Here is a 25,410-nt window from a genome sequence, read left to right as displayed (position 1 = left end):
TTGTTACAAAATGTTCTTCCCTATCTGTATCACGAAAGTTTAATTTTGACTAGACTGTCCCTTTAAGGAATAGCCCAATGAAAACTTTATGAATGATTTTTTCATTGTTCTTAAAAATGACATTATACTTCTAATGTTAGAATTTTTCCATCTTAATAATGATATTTTAAAATAGAAAACAGCTTCAAATAATGTTTTTTTTTTATGATACACAGGCCTCTAGTTATGAAGCCGTCTACTTACCTGCATTTGCCGGCCCAATACGCTTGCCTAATCTCGCCTACCATCGCCACCGCGGACCTGAATACGTTCGCCAAAGTTATCAAAAAATCTGTCAAGAAGCCGCGCACCAAGTACGGAGCGATGAGCAGCGAACTGTTGTTAACTGACAGTCATTGATCTCGCTGCTCATCGGCTTCTTCGCAGCTTTTTTGATAGCCTGTCACTAAGCACCCACACTAAACTACACTGTTTTACCCCCTAAACCGCCGCTCCCGGAGCCCCCCACAACTAAATAAAGTTATTACCCCCTAAACTGCCGCTCCTGGACCCCGCCACAACTATAATAAATGTATTAACCCCTAAACCGCCGCTCCCGGACCCCGCCGCCACCTACATTATACCTATTAACCCCTATCCTGCCCCCCACTACACCGCCGCCAACTATATTAAACTTATTAACCCCTATCCTGCGAATCCCGGACCCCGCTGCAACGAAATAAATTGTTTAACCCCTAAACCGCCGCACCTGGAGCCCACCGCAGCCTATATTAAAGTTATTAACCCCTATCCTGCCCCCCACTACACCGCCGCAACCTACATTAAACTCATTAACCCCTAACCCGCCGCTCCCGGACCCGCCACAACTAAATTAAATGTTTAACCCCTAAACCACCGCTCTCGGACCCCGCCGCCACCTATATTGAACTTATTAACCCCTATCCTGACCCCCTATACCGCCGCCACCTATATTAAACTTATTAACCCCTAAACCTAAGTCTAACACTAACACTAACACCCCACTATCTTTAATATTATTTTAATAAATCTAAATAAAACTTACTATTATTAACTAAATTATTCCTATTTAAAACTAAATACTTACCTGTAAAATAAACCCTAAGATAGCTATATAATTATAACTAATAATATAAATAATAATTATATTGTAGCTATTTTAGGATTTATTTTTATTTTACAGGCAACTTTGTATTTATTTTAACTAGGTACAATAGCTATTAAATAGTTAATAACTATTTAATAGTTACCCAGCTAAAATACTTACAAAATTACCTGTAAAATAAATCCTAACCTAAGTTACAATTAAACCTAACACTACACTATCATTAAATAAATTAAATAAATTACCTACAATTACCTAAAATTAAATTAAATAAACTAAACTATAGTACAAAAAACCAAACACTAAATTACAGAAAATAAAAAAGAATTACAAGAAGTTTAAACTAATTATACCTAATCTAAGCCCCCTAATAAAATAATAAAGCCCCCAAAATAAAAAATGCCCTACCCTAGTCTAAATTACAAAGTAACCAGCTCTTTTACCAGCCCTTAAAAGGGCTTTTTTGCGGGGCATTGCCCCAAAGTAATCAGTTCTTTTACCTGTAAAAAAAAATACAACCCCCCCAACATTAAAACCCACCACCCACATACCCCTACTCTAACCCACCCAAACCCCCCTTAAAAAAACCTAACACTAACCCCCTGAAGATCACCCTACCTGGAGCCGTCTTCACCCAACCGGGCCGAAATCTTCATCCAAGGTGCGCAGAGGAGGTCCTTCATCCGTTAGAAGTCTTCATCCAGGCGGCGTCTTCAATCTTCATCCATCCGGAGCGGAGCCATCTTCAAAGGAGCTGACGTGGAGCCATCCTCTTCAACCGACGACTGAACGATGAATGAAGGTTCCTTTAAGGGACGTCATCCAAGATGGCATCCCTCGAATTCCGATTGGCTGATAGGATTCTATCAGACAATCGGAATTAAGGTAGGAAAAATCTGATTCAGATTGAAGTTCATTAACAGTTGAAGTTATTAACTATTTATTAGCTATTGTACCTAGTTAAAATAAATACAAAGTTGCCTGTAAAATAAAAATAAATCCTAAACTAGCTACAATATAATTAATAGTTATATTGTAGCTATCTTAGGGTTTATTTTACAGGTATTTAGTTTTAAATAGGATTAATTTAGTTAATATGAGTAATATTATTTAGATTTATTTAAATAATATTTAAGTTAGGGGGGTTAGGGTTATTGTTAGACTTAGGTTTAGGGGTTAATAATTTTAATATAGGTGGCGGCGGTATAGGGGGGGCAGGATAGGGGTTAATAACTTTAATATAGGTGGCGGCGGGGTCCGGGAGTGGCGGTTTAGGGGTTAAACAATTTATTTAGTTGCGGAGTGGTCCGGGATCCACAGGATAGGGGTTAATAAATTTATGTAGGTGGAGAAGGTATAGGGGGCGGAAGATTAGGGGTTAATATGTATAATGTAGGTGGCGGCGGGGTCCGGGAGCGGCGGTTTAGGGGTTAACATGTTTATTATAGTTGCGGCGGGGTCCGGGAGCGGCGGTTTAGGGGTTAATAAGTTTATTTAGTTGCGGCGGTGTAGGGGGGGGGGCAGATTAGGGGTGTTTAGACTCAGGTACATGTTAGGGTGTTAGGTGCAGACATCTCCCATAGAAATCAATGGGATATCGGGCAGCAGCGAACATAAGCTCTCGATGCTGTCAGACTCCCATTGATTCCTATGGGATCCGCCGGATTGAAATCCAGGTACGCTGGGCCGGAATAGTGGCGAGCGTACCTGGTAGTAGTTTGATAACTACTAAAAGTAGTCAGATTGTGCCGAACTTGCATTCGGAACATCTGTAGTGACGTAAGCATCGATCTGTGTCGAACTGAGTCCGGCGGATCGTAGGTTACGTCACTATATTCTACTTTTGCCGGGCAGTAGGGCTTGATAACTATGGCGAATCAGCCTCGCCACAAATACGCTGTGGAATTCCAGTGTATTTGCGGTTGATGGCTTGATAACTAGAGGCCACAGACTCCTTTTTGTCCTTTTCATGCTTGGGTGGGCCTTTCCTTGTCTGCTAATATAGTATTAACTGTAAACAAAATTGCATTCCATGCTAGGTGTATATAAATGTATATTATTTGTAACATATTTTTGTCACTCTAATGGATATTATTAAACATTACAGTCAAAATATATTTATTTTCATGCACACTTCAGTCGCCAATGTTTTTGTTTACTTTTCTTTTAAATAATTCCTCGTTCATAACCATTATTGCTTTTGGGACACGCTAAACATATTTTTTTAAATATATTTTTAATATGCCTGTGATGCCCATGAACTTTATTAATATAGCAGTACAACTTATATTTGTTAAATCAAATGTATAAAGAGCTAATAGTATACAATATGCTTTTCTCTATTCCAAGTAATCAGAAATCTCATACAAAATGCATTACTTGGCTTTCTGTAGAATTCTAAATTCAAAGCCATTTGAATCAAAGTGACAACTCCAATGTAATATTAATCTTATGCTATTAAAATGCATGTGTGCTATGATAATACTCTATGTAGTTAACACCTGTATTGCAATAACCTGTATAACGGATTTTCAAATAATTTTGTTATTTTCTTTTTAACTTTAAATAAAGTTTTATTGATATAAATAGTATTACAACTACTTATAATAACATAGTATAAACACAAATATTAGTTTACATATAATCACATGGTCAGATAATAAACAAGATCATCAAGTCTCATATCAGTCTTTGAGCAACAAAGTCCAATGAGTTCAACCTTGAAATGAAATGATCTTGAAACATACAAACTTAAGGTTGTTCTAAGAAGTCTCTGAATATAACGACTGGTAACTATCAAAGATCATACATTATAATAAACCATATATGATAAACCTCATAATAATAAATAAAATGACACCAAATACAAACACATTAAAACATAAACACATAAAATAACACATTGAATGAAAACTTTGTAAAATACACACCTAGTAGAATAAATAAGCCATCCTCAGATAGCATGGGTGATCTGAATATACCAATTTTATGGAAAAGTTTAGACTAAACTTGTACGTTTGTACGGGGTGTATAGAATTATTGGGCTCAGGTCTTTATAAAGAGAGAGAGAGAAAGGAAATTAGGTGAAAGTAACTCCACCCAGGATTGTACTATAGTGGAACAAGGGTTCCCAGATATTCCAATACAGATCCTCCTTGTTTAGATTAAGATAGAAACTTCTTTCCATCTTAGCAAAATATTTTATTGCCTCAATTACAGCTGAGAGTTCAGGGGTGTAGGTTGCTTCCAAGCTCTTGCTATGCAAATTTTCATAGCAGCTAGAACAAAAAAGACCAGTTTAGATTGAGATTTTTGTGTTTTAGGAGGAAAAATATGGAAAAGAGCCAGCTCCGGTCTCCTTGGTAGAGTGGACCCTATTTCTTCACAAATTTAAAACACTTGTCTCCAACAGGGGTCAAGTGCTGGACAGCTCCACCAAATGTGAAGGTCAGAACCTCTCTCACCGCAGTTTCGCCAGCACATAGGGGATTGGTCTGGGAACATCTGCGATAATCTAGCTGAGGTATAGTACCATGGTAAAAAAATTTTAATATAGGATTCAATAGAGTTTGCACAGTGTAGAGTTTTTTTTGCTAAGTGTTATGGCTTGTTGAATGTCTTTATCTGTAATAGATGTTGACATGTAATATTCCCAGGCTCTAAGTTGCCAAATCCTATCAGAGTTACAAGAGGTCAAGATCATAGAATAGTGCCATTAAAGAGTTTTGGGGAATTTAGTTTTGGATCTCCACATTTTTTCCCAGTTAGTTAATGGGCGTCAATTTCATTTCGGGAATCCCCACAAAACTATTTTCATGTCCCAGATTCTCCACTGGGTGCTATGTGTATCCGGGATGTTGATAAGAAGACCCTGTATTGAATGTAGAGGGGAAGGATTGCCAGGCTTTTAGATTTTCAAGTATAGTTCCATTTTTGATCTTCATTCCTTCCAAATGATAAATTGGAATCCAAGGAAGATCATTTAAGTCTATCCCTGTCGGTAAACTTGCTCGCTCAATATCTTTCCATCTTTGTGACCCACCCTTGTATGACCATGCAGAGATGTGTGTCAGACTGGAGGCCTCATAATAATGGAATACATTGGGCATGGCAATCCCTCCTTGACTAAACATTTTATGTAGAATTTTCCCTGCTATTCTCAGTCTTGAGGATCCCCAAATGTAGTTTTGGAATAGTGATTGAAATGTATTTAACATCACTTTTGAGGGATTAAGAGGTAAGCATCTAAAATAATACAACATTTTGGGAAGAATGGACATCTTCAGCAAAGTCACTCAGCCTAGCCATGAGATTTCTCAAAAGTTTCATGCATTTACCAGAGTAGGGATTTCGTGTAGGATATGGTTGTAATTTTTGTCTTTTACTAATTTAAGGTCTGGACCCAGTTGTAATCCCAAATGTCTCACTGTGTCTGTAGACCATTGGAAGTCATAGGTCATTTGTAAAATCTCCAATTCAAATTTGGGTATATGAATGGGCAAAGCTTCAGTTTTTGTTATATTAATTTTATAATAGCTGCATTTGCTGAAGCATTTTATGATTTCAAATACTGCTGGTAAAGAGCGATCTTATCTCCTTCCTTACTTATCGACACTCCCTGAACTAGTTTTGCGTTACGTATGGCTTGGGCCAAGGGTTCAATAGCTAAAGTGAAAATCAGGGGCGACAGAGGAAAACCCTGTTTTGTGCCATTAGTTATGGAGAATTCAGATGAAGTGAATCCTAAGCCTTTCACCATAGCTGAGGGATTTGAGTATAGCACTTGAATAGCTAATAAACAGCTAGATTACGAGTTTTGCGTTATGACTCAAAAAACATTGTTATGCTTCATAACGATGCTTTTTCCCTAACGCCGCTATTACAAATCTTGTCAGAATAGGTGTACTGCACACCTTTTTGGACATCACGCAACGTCAGTAACGCATTTTTAAAAAAGTCCTTTTCAATGGGACTTCTATAGCGCCGGTATTACGAGTTTTGCTGTGAGGCCAAAAAGTGAGCAGTACAGCCTAAAATGACAAGATCCGTACCGCCATCTAAAGTCAGTAGTTATGAGTTTTATGCTGCAAAGCTGTACCAAACTCATAACTAAGCTAAGTACACTAACACCCATAAACTACCTATTAACCCCTAAACCGTGGCCCTCCCGCATCACAAACACTAAAATAACATTATTAACCCCTAATCTGCCATTTTGGACATCACCGCCACTATTAAAATGTATTAACCTCTTTTCCGCCACTCCCCAACATCGTCGCCACTATAATAAACCTATTAACCCCTAAACCTCTGGCCTCCCACATCACTACATAAATATATTAATCCCTAAACCTAACACTAACCCTAACGTAACCCTAACCCTAAGCATAACCCTAACGTAACCCTAACCCTAACACCCCTTAGCTTAAATATAATTAAAATAAATCTAAATAAAGCTTACAATTATTGCCTAAATAATTCCTATTTAAAACTAAATACTTACCTGTAAAATGAAACCTAAGCTAGCTATAATATAACTAATAGCAACATTGTAGCTATCTTAGGTTTTATTTTTATTTCACAGTTAAGTTTGAATTTATTTTAACTAGGTAGACTAGTTATTAAATAGTTATTAACTATTTACTAGCTACCTAATTAAAATAAATACAAAGTTACCTGTAAAAAAAACCTAACCTGCCTTACCCTAAAACCTAACATTACAATAAAATAAAATAAATTAAAATATTAAAATACAATTATCTAAATTACCAAAAGAAATAAACACTAAATTGCAAAAAATAAAAAACAAAATCATCAAATATAAAACCGAATTACTCCTAATCTAATAGTCCTATCAAAATAAAAAAGCCCCCCCCCCCCCCCCCCAAAATAATAAAAACCCTAGCCTACACTAAACTGCCAATGGCCCTTAAAAGGGCCTTTTGCGGGGCATTGCCCCAAAGAAATCAGCTTAAAAAAATACAAACAACCCCCCCAGCAGTAAAACCCACCACCCACCCAACCAAACCCTCCAAATAAACCTAAGATAACCATTGCCCTGAAAAGGGCATTTGGATGGGCATTGCCCTTAAAAGGACATTTAGCTCTTTTACTTTGCCCAAACCCTAAGCTAAAAATAAAACCCACCCAATAAACCCTTAAAAAAATAGTCTTGGATGAAGTCACTTAAAGGTAAACTTCATTTACCAGCGGCGATCGTAAGAAGAGGATGCTCCATGCCGGATGTTTTGAAGATGGACCCGCTCTGCACCGGATGGATGAAGATAGAAGATGCCGTCTGGATGAAGACTTCTGACGCTTGGATGAAGACTTCTGCCGGCTTCGAGGAGGACATCTCCCGCTTGAATGAAGACTTCTGCCGGCTTCGATGAGGACTTCTGACGTCTGGATGAGGATGGATGTCCGGTCCTCGAAAACTGTAAGTGGATTGTCGGGGGTTAGTGTTAGGTTTTTTTAAGTGTTTATTGGGTGGGTTTTATTTTAAGCTTAGGGTTTGGGCATTGTAAAAGAGCTAAATGCCATTTCAAGGGCAATGCCCATCCAAATGCCCTTTTCAGAGCAATGGTTAGCCTAGGTTTATTTAGATAGGTTTTTATTTGGGGGGTTTGGTTGTGTGGGTTGTGGGTTTTACTGTTGGGGAGTTGTTTGTATTTTTTTTTTTTTACAGGTAGAAGAGCTAATTTCTTTGGGGCAAAGCCCCCGCAAAAGGCCCTTTTAAGGGCCATTGGCAGTTTAGTGTAGGCTAGGGTTTTTTATTTTGATAGGGCTATTAAATTAGGAGTAATTCATTTTTATTTTTGATAATTTCGTTTTTTATTTTGTGTAATTTAGTGTTTATTTTTTGGGGAATTTAGATAATTGTATTTGATTAATTTAATTTATTTTATTTGATTGCAATGTTAGTTTTTAGTGTAAGGCAGGTTAGGTTTAATTTCACAGGTAATTTTGTATTTATTTTAACTAGGTAGTTAGTAAATAGTTAATAACTATTTGATAACTAGCCTACCCAGTTAAAATAAATACAAAATTACCTGTGAAATAAAAATAAAACCTAAGATAGCTACAATGTAACTATTAGTTATATTGTAGCTAAAGTTTCTAGATCTTGTGACGATGGTAGACACAGTAACTAATACAGTAAGTAGTGCTGTGTATAGGAAGCCCACATGGGGCAACATAATCCTAAACTATAAATCGTGTCACCCTGGCCACATTAAGAAAGCCATCCCTAAAGGGCAATTTATAAGAACAAGAAGAATTTGCTCAGATAATAATAACCTATGAGAAACAGTGTAAGGTACTAGATGAAAGGCTGCTGGTTAGGGGTTACCCAGATACCTTAGTAAAAAACACCAAAAGTGAGGTAGACTTAATACCAAGAGAGAATCTGTTAAAATACAAAAAAATGAACATGGGGCAAAAGGGTAACCTAGATGAAAAAGTAGAATTCAGCACCCCATATAGTCTGGAATATAGCAAGATCTGTAATATCATTAAACAAAGTTTACCTATATTGGCAGAAGACTCTTGTCTAGAAAAAGTAGCTATGGGAAGTTGTAAGTTTGTTGCCAGAAAATACGAAACTATTGGCAACATGGTAGCGCCCTCCGATTTACTGTGTATAAATACTCAGTACTTGGCTACCAAATAAACTAGTGTTCTTTAAATGTAAAGCGCAACAATATAAAACCTGCAGCTATGTTATAGAGGGCACCAGTTTCAACTCCACTATCACAAACCGCAAATATGATATCAGATTCAAATTAAATTGCAATTCCAATCATGTCATCTATTTGTTGACCTGTAGGGGGTGCCAGATTTAATATGTAGGCAGAACCAAATGACTTCTCAAGGACAGGGCCCTGGAGCATATAAGGGACATAGAAGATCCAGATGTATTTACACCAGTGTCAATACATTTTAAATCAATGCACCAGGGAGATGCCTCATTTCTTTCTATACAAGCAATAGATCATGTCCCCCAGCACAAACGTGGAGGGGATAGAGAGTACAAACTTAGTTACAAGGAAGCACAATGGATCTTCCTACTAAACACCAGACACCCAAAGGGAATAAACAAAGAGAGTGAAGTCAATTTGTTCATTTAGGGGCCCCCCCTTATCATTGTTTAGGTCGCTTTGTATTTGTAGTTTTATTCTGAGTTCATTGCTGTACTCCTTATATTCATTATAAGTGGGGAACTTTAATCTAAAATTCCTTATATACATATAAAGCACATCAACATTGAGAACTGGTATCATAATACACCTAGAACTAACAACTTTTTTTATATAGTGAGTTAAGGATCTGATCTGTATATCCCTTTAACCCAAAATGTTAATATGTTAACACACAAAGATTTAGTATGTTTAATTTATTTAACCCCAATAGGAACAATGTATAATGTACAATATAAAATTCATACTCACGCTGGGCATCGTACTAATCCCCCTTATAAAGAATTGTGTACTTTAAAACATTTTTTTTAAAGCAGGAAAGGGTTAACCTTATGTTTTTATTGTTTTGTTAATTGATGTCTCTTTAAATAGAGGACATGGACACAGCACTCAAACAGCAGTGATCAAGCGTGGAGTATCACACGAAACATGTCTTCAGTTTCTTTGCTGTGACCCTGACCTTATGCTAGTGGAGCTAAGGCTCCTCTTTGTTTTTAAATCGTGTTCCCAATAAAAGCTATTATTTTTTATCCACATCATTGATGGTGACTTGTGAATAGTTTTTGGAAAAGTAGGTGCTGCTGTGGATCTTTTTGGATGCCGCTTATGCTTTTTCCTGTGATGCCCGGAAATATCCTTGGATTCCTCTGACTACAGTGTGCGCCTTTAACGGAGGCATGTCTTTCTGGGCTCCAGGTGCTGCAGCTTGGATTACACAGACCAGTGCCGACGCCGAAGAAAACGCTGCTCCTATACACGGACCCCCATTATTGGTAAGCGCCACCTTTCTTTGTTTGTTGTGTATATTGTAGCTAGCTTAAGTTTTATTTTACAGGTAAGTATTTTGTTTTAAATAGGAATTATTTAGGTAATAATTGTAAGTTTTATTTAAATTATTTTTAAGTTAGGGGGTGTTAGGGTTATGTTTAGGGGTTAATATATTTATGTAGTGTTAGTGAGGTGGGAGGCCAGAGGTTTAGGGGTTAATAACTTTATTAAAGTGGCGGCAACATTGGGGGCGGCAGATTAGGGGTTAATAACTGTAATGTAGGTGGCGGCGATGTTAAGACCAGCAAATTAGGGGTTAATAACTGCAATGTAGGTGGCGGCGATGTCGGGGGCGGCAGATTAGGGATGTTTAGACGTGGATTTTATGTTAGGGTGTTAACTTTTTCTTTCCCCATAGACATCAATGGGGCTGTGTTACGGAGCTTTTGTTTCCGCGATTGCAGCGCTTGTATTTGGGTGAAGCAGGGAGCTCAACGCCACCATATCGCCCGCTCAAGCCTGCTATTTCAAAACCTGTAATAGCAGCGCTATGAACGGTGAGCGATGAAAATAAAGTACACTAAATTAGCGAGCAGCAATAATGCTATAACTTGTAATCTAGCCGATAGGTTCTTGCGGGAATCCCAATTGCTCCAACACCAACCATAGATAGTCCCATCTGACCCTGTCAAATGCTTTTTCTGCATCTAAAGACAGAGCCAACATAGGACATCTTAATCTGGAGGCCTCCAAAAATATATTAAGCACTTTGTCTGGCTGTATGAGGCTAGGGAGAAGAAGCCGTAGTCGGTTAGCCCAGAGTTTAGCGTATAATTTGGCATCTAAGTTTATCAAAGAGATGGGTCTATAGCTACTGCATTGGGTGGGGTCTTTCTCTGGTTTTGGTATAGTATGGATGGTAGCTTTTAAAAATTATTTTCTAAGCGATCCCTGTTCTCTGGCCTCTGTAAACATTTTCAAAAGCGTTGGACTGAGACACATCCGAAAGACCTTGTAAAAGGCTGCTGGGTAGTCATCTGGGCCTGGGCTTTATTATTTTGCATATGTTTAATGGCAGTAGTGAGTTCTGTCAATGTGAAGGTAGACAATAATTCTTCTTTAGCTGAGATGGTAAGAGAGGGGAGTTTCAACTTGTTTAGGAAAGAGGTAATGGTTTGTATTGGTGATTCCGAATTAAGCATAGACAATTTGATGGTTATAAAGTTTGGAGTAATACTCCACAAATGCCTCTCCAATGTACTTAGGGCAAGTAACTGTGGTTTATCCTTTATTGATAGCCAGAATTCTGGCGGCTGCTGTTCTGCCACTTAATTTGCGGGCTAATAGAGTGGAAGCCTTGTTACCTTGATAATACATCAATTGTTTAAAATGGGTATAAACAGCTTGGACCCTTTCTAATTCATTTTCAGCAATTAGATTTCTTATATTTTTAATGTCTGTCGTTAGCTGTGTAGATGGAGAGGATTTATTCAAGGATTCCTTTGTTCTCAGTGAGGAGACCAGGAGGCATATTGGGGCACTGTTTTGGAATCTTATAGATAATTGTTTCTGTATACAAATGCCTCAAATGTATGCCTTAAGAGAGGCCCATAAAATCTGATATGTCACTAGGGGATCCTCTGTAATAGGGGTTTGGAGAGAAGTTTTAAATTCCTGATTGTTCCACAAAGCTTTAGGAAATTTCCAGGAGGGTCAAGAAGATTTAGTCATGTCAGTGGTGAGAGTAAAAAGAAACACATCATGATCAGACCATGAACATATACGTATTTGCAAACTCTATTGAGAGACCAGGAATCAGTAAAAAAAATAATCTAGCCTGGAATATGTATTGTGTGGTCTAGAAAAGAATGTGTAATCTTTTTCACTAGGATGTAGCGCTCGTCATATATCATATAAGTTATATTGAGCTATATTGGAGCGGAATTTAGTTGCTGTATTTATTGTATAAGTATCAATTTCTTTGTTAGACTGTACCCGTTTATCTACTGAGGGGGCCCATATCATATTAAAATCACCCCCAAGACCATAGTTCCAACTTTATTGCCATGTCTTTTTTATCAGAGTAAGTATTGCATTCTCTTTTTATTATGCATATAGAGATTGTATAATTTTATTTAATCAAGAATTTAAACAGATTCCAGAAAGACAATATAGATATTTTCCAGTTTTGACACACAGAGGCCTTGCAAAAACAACAAAAATTTTGGTATTGATTGTCCCTTTAACAACATTTTAAGTAATCTGTGGTAACAGACAAATTTAAACTATGTTTTAATGTGGTAAAATAAACAGAGCTGTTCCATTATAATCAGATTTTTTTTTTCAATTTCTTTATTTTACAACAAACACAAAAAAAAGAGAACACACAAAAGTCAACAGCGGTTCAGTCAATAATAAATCAAGTAACAATATACAAATCCCTCCAATTACAATAGTCAGTCCCTCCATCTCCTCTCGCTCCCAACCTTACATTAAGGTGCCTCAATTTCATTAAAAACCAACATCTAAATATATGTCGATCCCAGACCCCCCTCCCGTCCCTCACTTCAGTTGTGTATTGACAATTTGGTCTATATAAGTTATAAAGTCCCTACCCTGATAACACACAAAGTACTTCCAAATTCTGCAAAAGGAGTCACTTTTTCCCCCTCTAACTTAGAGCCATAAGCTGCCTTAATTGCCAAGTTTAAAAACAATTGTTTTACTTCATCAATAGAAGGTATTTTAGGGGTGATCCACTTATTAAAAATACGTTTCCTGAGAATTATTATTACTGTAAGAACAAAATTAGCCTTGTTACCCCAAGAATTATGACTAATCAGAAGTAAGACAGATTCCCTTACTAGTTGTATCTTTATTTTAATTATCTGAGAAAGAAGATATTCAATTTTTGCCCAGAATTGTTTCAACCTAGGGCAATCCCACACCAGGTGCCCTAGATCTGGATCTTGAAAGCAACATTTAGGGGAAACATTGGAAACATTTTTGTTCCATTTAGCAACTCTAAGTGGGGTCAAATAATCCCTATGCAACAGTCTGAATTATGTTTCTCTAAAATATGTTGAGGAAATAAGACCTTGGATTTTTTTTAAACTTTTCAACAATATTATATCTAAATCAATTAGATCTACCATTTTCATCCAATAACTCATAAAGTCTGACATCAAGAATCCTTCTTCTGTAGTCATGAGAATTTTGTAAATTGACGATAGTGACTATTTCCCCATTCTAATAGAGTCCATAAGCGGATGATCCACCCATATTTGAGGAAAAATCTTTATTAAGCTGAAAATATAATTTTTTATCTGAAGAAAATAAAACATATGTTTTCTTTGAACTGCTGGAAACAGTTTTTGAAATTCAGCAAAAGTATATAATTTATCAAACTTATTATCATAAAAATCTTTCATGACCAAAGGTCTAAATGGAGACAATATTTCGAATATATCCACCATATTACCTAGGGGGAAGTGACCATTTCCTTTTACTGGTAACCATTTAGAAACATTTGGCACTGTTCCCAAACATTTAGACGAGTTTCTCCAAACCCACAATATATCCCTATATAGGGGTGGTTGGCAATAGTTTCCCCCAATTCTTTATTTGACGCATGAACCACAAAGTTCAAAGAGAACGGGGAGCAAACTTGATGTTCTAAATACTCATCTGAGTATCTAAAAGACTGTAGTAACCAATCAACTGGGAAGCATAGAATAGAAGCATGATTGTACCCTTCCAGATTAGGTAAAACTAGGCCTCCTTTACAGCATGGTGGATATAACTTAACAAGTTTTATTCTTGCTTTCCTCCCACTCCACAAGAAATATCTCAAAAATTGATTAAAATGCCAAAGATCAAGTTTCTTAATCAGTAACGGAAGCATCCTCAATGTATAAAGAATTTTAGGAATAATGAACATCTTAAAGAGAGCTATTTTAACTGTCAAAGAAACTGGGAGTGCTGCCCAGCTCTTCATCTTATCCCCGCCATCACCAAGAATGGTTCAGATGTTATCCCTGTATCAATTAGTGATGTCGCGAACCTAAAAATTTGGGTTTGCGAACTGCGAACGCGAACTCCCGCAAAAGTTTGCGAACCGGCGAACCGGGCGAACCCCCATAGACTTCAATGGACAGGCGAATTTTAAAACCCACAGGGACTCTTTCTGGCCACAATAGTGATGGGAAAGTTGTTTCAAGGGGACTAACACCTGGACTGTGGCATGCCGGAGGGGGATCCATGGCAAAACTCCCACGGAAAATTACATAGTTGATGCAGAGTCTGGTTTTAATCCATAAAGGGCATAAATCACCTAACATTCCTAAATTGTTTAGAATAACGTGCTTTAAAACATCAGGTATGACAACATATGAGTGGTGGCACTGGGCAAGTGGGCACAGTATACGCTGTGAGCCTGACACAAAAAAGCAGACTGATGTTTCACAGTCCAAAAAGTTTTTATTTTTTTAAATGTACACTTACACTACTATTAAACAAGTTATGAGTGGTGGCACTGGGCAAGTGGGCCCAGTATAAGCTGTGAGCCTGACACAAAAAAAGCAGACTGATGTTTCACAGTCGAAAATTTATTTTTTGTTTTTAAATGTACACTTACACTACTATTAAACAAGATATGAGTGGTGGCACTGGGCAAGTGGGCACAGTATACGCTGTGAGCCTGACACAAAAAAGCAGACTGATGTTTCACAGTCCAAAAAGTTTTTTTTGTTTTTAAATGTACACTTACACTACTATTAAACAAGATATGAGTGGTGGCACTGGGCAAGTGGGCACAGTATATGCTGTGAGCCTGACACAAAAAAGCAGACTGATGTTTCACAGTCCAAAAAGTTTTTTGTTTTTAAATTTACACTACTGTTACACCAGATATGAGTGGTGGCACTGGGCAAGTGGGCACAGTATACGCTGTGAGCCTGGCACACACGCTGGCAGGCAGGCAACTGCAATTAGATTACACTTGCAGACTGATGTTTCACAGTCAAAAAAGTTTTTGTTTTTTTAAATTTACACTACTGTTACACCAGATATGAATGGTGGCACTGGGTAAGTGGGCCTGGCACACACGCTGGCAGGCAGGCAACTGCAATTAGATTACACAAGCAGACTGATGTTTCACAGTAAAAATAGTTTTTTTTTAAATTTAAACTACTGTTACACCAGATATGAGTGGTGGCACTGGGCAAGTGGCTTGGCAGGCAGGCAACTGCAATTAGATTACACAGGAAAAAAAAATATGTTCTAGCCCTAAAAAGGGCTTTTTGGGGTGCTGTCCTTACAGCAGATATCAGATGAGTCCTTCAGTACTGTAGTGGACACTGAATACACTAGCCTAGCTATCAATTTCCCTATTAAATCACCAGCAGCTACACTGTCCCTCCTCTCACTAAGAATGCAGCTTCCAAATGAATCTAAAATGGATGCTGTCCAGGAGGTAGGAGGGTCTGGGAGGGAGTGTCTGCTGCTGATTGGCTGGAATGTGTCTGCAGACTGTGAGATACAGGGTCAAAGTTTACTCAATTATGACAAATAGGGGGCGGATCGAAATCGCATATGTTCGCCCGCCACAGCGAACGCGAACATGCTATGTTCTCCGGGAACTATTCACAGGTGAACTATTCACGACATCACTAGTATCAATTTGCTGAGTTAGCTGAGATCTTTAAACCCAGGTACTCCAATGTTTTAGTTTCTATAAATTGATAAGACTGAGAGTCCTCTGGATTTTTTTTAGCCAAAGTATTTTAGATTTTGTCAGATTGGTCTTATAGCCTGAAACTTCACTATACTGATCTAAGAGATTCACAATTTTTTCAGTCTGATTTCTTGGGTTGGCTACAAATAATAATAGAATATAATAATAATAATAGAAGATCATCCGTGAATGGAGCAGTTTTAAGTATCGTGTTACCTATGCTAATTCCAGTTAACAGCTCTCTCAATTTAATAGCCAAAGGCTCTATTATGAAAAAGAATAATAAAGTAAACAGGGGACAACCCTGTCGAGTTCCTCTTGTCAAGATAAATTAATCTGAGATACCATTATTAATCAATATAGAAGCTCTTATATCAGAATAGATATTGGCAACAAATTCCCTAAATTGCCCTACAAAACCAAACCTCTCCAAAACCTGAATCAAAAAAGACAACTCCACTTTGTCGAAGGCCTTCTCTGCATCCAAAGAGAGCAGGAAGGCCTCAGGCAGAGCGGAACGGTCACTCTTATACTGGCAAATTACATGCAGGATTTTCATTATACTTCTGACATTCTTCCAGTGACAAACCCTACCTGGTCTTGATGAATAATCTTAGACAGTATGGGTTTCAACCTTTCTGCCAAGATTTTCATTAAAATCTTATAGTCAAGATCAAGCAGGGAAATAGGTCTATATGAGGTAATGTCTGCAGGATCTTTATTATTCTTGGGAATTAAAATAACATTAGCTCTTTTAAAGCTTTCAGATGTGTTATAGTTAAATCTAATATAGGCATTGTAAAGATCAGTCAGGACAGGAGCTATATCTGACCAGATAATTTGATAAATTGTCCGGGCCTGGAGTTTTCCCTCTAGCCATTTACATGATTATTTTTTTAACCTCGTTCTTGCTTATTGGCAAATTTAAAGCTTTACAATCCAAATCTGAAATCTTAGGGAGTTTTACCTTATCCAAAAATATTTCAATATTCTCCAAGTCTGGACACTGAGATGAATATAAATCAGTATAAAAACTATGAAATAAAAGCAATATTTGATCTTGTTCCATATAGATTATATTTTTTACTTTCAAAGCCACTACTGGCTTCCTCCTAGTTTGTCTCTTGAACATTGAGGCCATAAGTTTGCCATATCTAGAAAACCTAGCAGCACTTTTATGTAGAGATTCCTGTGCCTCTCCCAAAAGAAATAGATCTCTCTCCTTTCTATTCAGAAAGTAATTCTCTGTATTAACCTTGCTAGGGTGCTTTTGATATAAAGTATATGCCTCTCTTACTTTACCTGATAGATCTTTATCCTTTTTTGCTCTCTCCTTTTTTAATCTAGCCACGTACGTATTAATCTCTGCCTTTGGATAAACCTTAGCAGTTTCCCAAAATAATTGAACATTCTCTCTACAATGATTATTAAACAAAATGAACTCTCCCCAAGCATTACTTAGGAAGGTTCTGAATTTAGCAGAATCTCTGTAATATATTGGAAAAAGAAAGAGTTAAAAGTAAATAATTTTTTCACTACAAGTGATAAAACCACCAGTGCGTGGTCTGACAAAGTATAGTCGAGAATGTTACATTTCAGGACTTTGGGAACCAAAGATTCAGAAATGAGAAACATATCCACCTTGATAAGGTGATGTGAGATTTTGAACAACACGTATATTCAAGACTGTTAGGATTTAACAACCTCCATATATCAACCAAGTTGAGCGAATCATTAAGTAGCTTAAAGATCTTTTTTTCAAAATTAAGCTGAGAGGTTTTGTATCTAATTTTAGGTTTATCAACCCCCATTTTCCGTCTGTCTAGGTATGAATTGGGAGTGACATTATCGTCACCTATCATTAGAACCTTGGCTTGGGAAAATTTAAGCATATTCTTTACCAAAGAATTCCAGAACTTTTCATTAGGGATGTTTGGACCATAAGTATTAACTAGCAAATATTCTTCATTCCAAATAAGAAGCCTAGCAATTAAATATCTTCCCTCTTTATCTTTTAAAACACTTTTAAAACACTAACGGCTAGATTATGAGTTTTTGTCAGTAATGGTGTGCGGTGCTAACGAGCCTTTTTTTCTCACCGCTCCCTTAAGACAACGCTGGTATTACAGGTTTTCTTCAACCCAGCGTTAGCCTCAGAAAAGTGAGCATTGAGCAAAATTTAGCTCCACATCTCACCTCAATACCAGCATTGCTTACGGTAGCGGTGAGCTGGAAAAACGTGCTCGTGCACGATTTCCCCATAAGAAACAATGGGGCTGAGCTGGCTGAAAAAAAACCTAAACCTGCAAAAAAGCAGCGTTCAGCTCCTAACGCAGCCCCATTGTTTCCTATGGGGAAATAAATTTTATGTCTACACCTAACACCCTAACCCCGAGTCTAAACACCCCTAATCATACACTTATTAACCCCTAATCTGCCGCCCCCGATATCGCCGACACCTGCATTATATTATTAACCCCTAATCTGCCGCTCCGGACACCTCCGCCACCTACATTATCCCTAAGAACCCCTAATCTGCTGCCCCCAACATCGCCGAACCCTACATTTTATTTATTAACCCCTAATCTGCCCCCCAATGTCACCGCAACTATAATAAATTCATTAACCTCTAATCTGCCACCGCCAACGTCGCCACCACTATAATAAATATATTAACCCATAAACCTAAGTCTAACCCTAACCCTAACACCCCCCTAACTTAAATATAATTTAAAAAATCTAAATAAATTTACTATAGTTAACTACATAATTCCTATTTAAAACTAAATACTTACCTATAAAATAAACCCAAAGCTAGCTACAATATAACTAATAGTTACATTGTAGCCATTTTAGGATTTATATTTATTTTACAGGCAAGTTTGTATTTATTTTAACTAGGTAGAATAGTTATTAAATAGTTATTAACTATTTAATAGCTACCTAGTTAAAGTAAGTACAAATTTACCTGTAAAATAAATCCTAACCTAAAATACAATTAAACCTAACACTACACTATAATTAAATTAATTACATAAACTAACTACAATTAACTACAATTAAAATAAATCAACTAAAGTACAAAAAAAACAAAACACTAAATTACAGAAAATAAAAAAATAATTACAATTTTTTTAAGCTAATTACACCTACTCTAATCCCCCTAATAAAACAGAAAAGCCCTCCAAAATAATAAAATGCCCTACCCTATACTAAATTACAAATAGCCCTTAAAAGGGCCTTTTGCGGGGCATTGCCCCAAAGTAATCAGCTCTTTTACCTGTAAAAAAAAAAAAATACCCCCCCAACATTAAAACCCACCACCCACACACCCAACCCTACTCTAAAACCCACCCAATCCCCCCTTAATAAAACCTAACATTAACCCCTTTGAAGATCACCCTACCTTGAGTCGTCTTCACCCAGCCGGGCAGAAGTGGACATCCAGACCGGCAGAAGTCTTCATCCGATCTGGCCAGAAGAGGTCCTCCAAGCGGCAGAAGTCTTCATCCAGACGGCATCTTCTATCTACTTACATCCGGAGCGGAGCGGGTCCATCTTGAAGACATCCGACGTGGAGCATCCTCTTCCATTCGACGGCGACTGAAGAATGAAGGTTCCTTTAAGTGACGTCATCCAAGATGGCGTCCCTTCAATTCCGATTGGCTGATAGAATCCTATCAGCCAATTGGAATTAAGGTAGGAAAAATCCTATTGACGGATGCAATCAGCCAATAGGATTGAAGTTCAATCCTATTGGCTGATCCAATCAGCCAATAGGATTGAACTTGCATTCTATTGACTGATTGGAACAGCCAATAGAATGCAAGCTCAATCCTATTGGCTGATTGGATCAGCCAATAGGATTGAACTTCAATCCTATTGGCTGATTGCATCCGCCAATAGGTTTTTTCCTACCTTAATTCCAATTGGCTGATAGGATTCTATCAGCCAATCGGAATTGAAGGGACGCCATCTTGGATGATGTCACTTAAAGGAACCTTCATTCTTCAGTCGCCGTCGGATGGAAGAGGATGCTCTGTGTCGGATGTCTTCAAAATGGACCAGCTCCTCTCCGGATGGAAGAAGATAGAAGATGACGCCTGGATGAAGACTTCTGCCGCTTGGAGGACCTCTTCTGGCCAGATCGGATGAAGACTTCTGCCGGTCTGGATGTCCACTTCTGCCCGGCTGGGTGAAGACGGCTCAAGGTAGGTTGATCTTCCAGGGGGTTAGTGTTAGGTTTTATTATGGGGGATTGGGTGGGTTTTAGAGTAGGGTTGGGTGTGTGGGTGGTGGGTTTTAATGTTGGGGGGTATTTTATTTTTTTAACAGGTAAAAGAGCTGATTACTTTGGGGCAATGACCCGCAAAAGGCCCATTTAAGGGCTATTTGTAATTTAGTATAGGGTAGGGAATTTTATTATTTTGGGGGGCTTTTTTATTTTATTAGGGGAATTAGATTAGGTGTAATTAGCTTAAAAATTTTTTACTTTTTTTTTATTTTCTGTAATTTAGTGGGGGGTTTTTTGTACTTTAGTTTATTTATTTTAATTGTAGTTAATTGTAGTTAATTTATGTAATTAATTTAATGATAGCGTAGTGTTAGGTTTAATTGTAATTTAGGTTAGGATTTATTTTACAGGTAAATTTTTACTTATTTTAACTAGGTAGCTATTAAATAGTTAATAACTATTTAATAACTATTCTACCTAGTTAAAATAAATACAAACTTGCCTGTAAAATAAATATAAATCCTAAGATGGCTACAATGTAACTATTATTTATATTGTAGCTAGCTTAGGGTTTATTTTACAGGTAAGCATTTAGTTTTAAATAGGAATTATTTAGTTAATCATAGTAAATTTATTTAGATGTATTTAAATTATATTTAAGTTGGGGGGGTAGACTTAGTGTTAGACTTAGGTTTAGGGGTTAATAAATTTAATATAGTAGCGGCGACGTTGGGGGCGGCAGATTAGGGGTTAATACATGTAGGTAGGTGTCGGCGATGTTAGGGACGGCAGATTAGGGGTTAATAAAATTTAACTAGTGTTTGCAATGCGGAAGTGCGGCGGTTTAGGGGTTAATATATTTATTACAGTGGCAGCGATGTCCGGTCGGCATATTAGGGGTTAAAAATTTTATTGAAGTGTTTCCGATGTGGGGGGGGCTCGGTTTAGGGGTTAATAGGTAGTTTATGGGTGTTAGTGTACTTTTTAGCACTTTAGTTAAGAGTTTTATGTTACGGCGTTAGCCCATAAAACTCTTAACTACTGACTTTTAAATGCGGTATCAGTCTTGACAGGAGAGGCTGTACCGCTCACTTTTTCATGCAATCGTAATACCGGCATTAGGCAAATCCCATTGAAAGATAGGATACGCAATTGACGTAAGGGGATTTGCGGTATGCGAAAATCGTGGAAAAAAAGTGAGCGGTACACCTGTACCTGCCTGACTCGTAATACCAGCGGGCGTTAAAAAGCAGCGTTGGGACCCCTCAACGCTGCTTTTTAAGGTTAACGCAAGACTCGTAATCTAGGCGTAAGGATTTTATAATTAAGTCTTGTATGAAATAAAATCATTACCCCTCTAGAAGATTTTATATATGATGAAAAAAGTGACTCTTCCAGCCATCTAGCCATGGGGGCCTATCTATCAAGCTCCAAACGGAGCTTGACGCCCCTTGTTTAAAGACCGCTGCTCCATAACCCTGTCCGCCTGTTCTGATGAGGCGGACAGGAATCGCCGGAATTCAACCTGATCGAGTACGATTGGGTTGATTGACACCCTGCTGGCGGCCGCAAGTCTGCAGGGGGCGGCGTTGCACTGCCGCGAGTGATTGGCCTCGAGTCTGCAGGGGGCGGCATTGCACCAGCAGCTCACAAGAGCTGCTAGTGCAATGCTGAATACGGAGAGCGTATTGCTCTCCGCATTCAGCGATGTCTGTCGGACCTGATCCACACTGTCGAATCAGGTCCGACAGACATTTCAGAAATAGGCCTCATGATCTTATTATGCTCAATATCTGACAAATGGGTCTCTTGTAGGCACGCTATGTAAATATCTCTTTTACTTAAATAGTTTATAACTGCTTTCCTTTTTACTGGGGAATGAATCCCTCCCACATTCTACATTAAAACTTTTACCATTTAATTAACCAAGAAAGAACAGGGGGAGGGGAAAAAAAGCCATTTTATACCTAAAATACAATATAAAACCTTTTGCTTATAAACTCCCTCAAAAGTTTTAGTTTTCTTGAGTGTATAACCCAGTGATATACCATCCTTAAAAAGGGAAAAGTAGAAAGAAATATTTGACAATTAACAATATAGTGCCATTTTGTCATAAAATACAGTATAAAACATTAATACTTATATACACTCTGTGCATAAAGTACGGTATACTTGCATACATTTTGTGCATAAAGTACAATGTATACCAGCAGCACCTATAAACTCCATAAAAAAGCCATTTTATACCTAAAATACAATATAAAACCATGTGTTTATAAACTCCCTCAAAAGTTTTAGTTTTCTTGAGTGTATAAACCAGTGATATTCCATCTTTAAAAAAGGAAAAGAAGAAAGAAATATTCAACAACAATAAACAATATAATTTCATTTTGTCATAAAATACAGTATAAAACATTAATACCTATATACATTCTGTGCATAAAGTACGGTGTACTTACATACATTTTGTGAATAAAGTACAATATATACCAGCAGCACCTATAAACTCCATCAAGATTTTAACAGATTTATTTGATATATAACCTAGTAATAGAAAAGAAAAAAAAAAGACCGACATGTCTAATATCCTCAGGGACACCTCTGAATCTTAAATTATTCCGCCTTGACCCATCTTCCATATCGGCCAATTTAAGTTCCAGATCAGATATCTGGGTAAATAAAGTTTGAGAGTATGAGAGAAGATTAGAATGGTCAATGGCTAGGTCCTCGTGTTTTCGCTCTAAGGCCTCAGTACGCTCATCAAGAGCAGCTATGTCCTTACGGAGTCCGGCTGCAGAGCCCTTAATCTCCTTTGTCAAAGTATCCTGCAACATATACATAGAATGAGTCAAGACTGTTGAGAGATGTTGAGAATCCATTCTACTATCTGAGTAGCTCAGATCCTGTGAAGTATTAGTATCTCTAGGTGACAGAGACTTTGAAGGAGGTTGATCTCTGAAGTGGTCCACCACTGTTTTTTTTGGTTGAAGTGCTGCCTTAGGTTTTCTTTTAACAGCCTGAGACATAGTATATGGAATAGGGATGTCTAAAATTCTGTCTCTTAGGTTATATAAATGTACAGTGTCTTCTATCTATAGCACATGAAGTAGGTATAAATATGATGAGTACATAATCCCCCTAGGTGCCAGTTAAGTGTATTACACCAGCATCTTTAGTAGAGAGAAACCATTCACAAAATTAAAGCAGAGGGAATGAGGGATTCTGTGTTTGATTTGACTTTATGACTTCTTTATTGTTTTGAAGTATTAAGACGCTTTAGCAAAGTCCTCCTAGGCGTATTGTTGGAGAGAGAGTTAAACAACTACGTTGTGAGTAAAGTTCAAAACTTCAGTATAGCAATTAGATAATGTTGAACTGTAACCTTTATACTGTTGCTAGATCTGTAGTACAGAATGCACAGATAACCTAATTACAGCTCAGAGTGTGTATATAGCAATGTTGATGATATGATGAGCTATTTAAGTGTATAATAAACTTTTGCACCCAGATCTTGTCTTGGGGTCTAAGGTTCAACTGAGTAGCCCAATAGATAATGCACATACAACACTCTAGTTCTATGAGTATTTCCTTTAGACTCCTCAATCTAAATAATTCAGTTAGGAAAGAAGTGAGAAGAAGGCCCAAAACCACTTTGAAATGTGAAGTCCAGTGATTAGAGCTTATAAAAGGCCTCTGAGATTAATGGTGGGCGACTAGTTGTCTTGTAATGTAAGGGTACCAGTCTATATAGTGTCTCTCTGTTGGGGCAGGTCTTGAAGGAAGACTATGACGTTGTATAATGCAGCAGTAGGTTTATAGCCCAAAATTAAGCTCTCAGCGATATCACCAGATGTAGATGTGTGCAGGGGTTAACTAACTACCGCAGATTGCTTTTATGGTGATCTGTAAGCTCCGGTAACAGCTTAGATTCAGTCTTGTGGTGATCTCTAGGACCGTGTAAAGCCAAGCAAGATGGCAGAGTTTCATGCCCAAAGTGCTACTGAAGCGCAACGGCAATTGTATCTTTTCTGGTGTCAAATATCTTTTAGAGCCTGTAAGTCCAGGTGGCTCAGACCAAGATCCCTGGTTCCGTCGTCTATGAACGCTGATCCAAGCTCCGACTTGTATGGCTTCCAATCAGCAGCTCAACTCCTCTGTCAATCTGCGGAATTGCTTGCCCTCGGTAGCTGCAAGATGTCAGTGCAAAGTGGTTGGTATTAAGAATTTACTTGTAGTTAGGGTTTTTCGGTTAATTATAGCCTTTATTCTCTCTGAAATCCGGAGAGCTCTGCTCTGCTGCGTCCACTCACTCGTTATTTTCTTTTATAATATAACACATTGAACCTGTTGGTTGTTAGCATGGCTTTTCACTAATACAAAAGTTCTTGTAAATACTCAAATTATATGTTAATTCACATTAATAGATTTTAAAATATAGTTCCAATGACAATTTTTAAATACGAAACTTGCACATATGTTAGCAATTAACCACATATTTCATTAATCATTTTGTTCTACTCTAGGGCACAAAGCATAACTACCTACTTGGGCTTGTCCACCTACCATTATGCTGCTAAGCCAAAGTATAAAAATACTGAAACTCAGGGGTGGTCCTAGACCATAAAAATTAGGGGTACAAAAGATTTACCACAATGCTTCTACTACTAATTTTAAAAATCTGCTTTCCCACACACAGTATATATATATATACTTAAAGACATTTAGCTGCTTTTTTTATATACATGATTTATTTTGCTGAGTAGCATTTCCCTTTCAATGCTCATTTTTGACTGCAATGAGATTTAAATATGCTAATTTTATTTCACATGTCATTACTTTATAGTGATGGTTAAGTGAAAAACCTTCATTCAGACATATTAGTTATCATCATAACCAACCGCCTGGATGCTGACATTCACAGACATCAAAAAATAACAGGGAGCACTACATGCTCTATTTATACCTTAAAAACATAAGTGCATCATACCCCTCTGTGTTATTGTGCCAATTTCAATGTTTTGGAACGCAACACCATCTGTTCCACATGTGCATGTGTGCTGATCGGAGGTTACAACATCACTTCCAGTTTGTGCATTAGTATAACTGCTATAGAATTAATGTTGCTATAGTAACATTTGAACATATTGGGCCAGTTTATGAGTGGAGTGCAAATTTGCGCTCATTGAGATTATCGTTCATATTACGAGTTGAAAGAAAACTTGATCGCTTGAGCGCAATTGCTAGAATGATTACGGCAACTTCAGAGCTCTGGATAACTGTTTCCTGAAACTAAAAAGTTGCACAAAACACATCAAATATACATTACAAAGTACAGTTATAATAACACCATCTA

The sequence above is a fragment of the Bombina bombina genome, chromosome 5, assembly GCF_027579735.1.
Source record: "Bombina bombina isolate aBomBom1 chromosome 5, aBomBom1.pri, whole genome shotgun sequence".
Classification (NCBI taxonomy): domain Eukaryota; kingdom Metazoa; phylum Chordata; class Amphibia; order Anura; family Bombinatoridae; genus Bombina; species Bombina bombina.
This window is presented reverse-complemented; position numbering follows the sequence as displayed.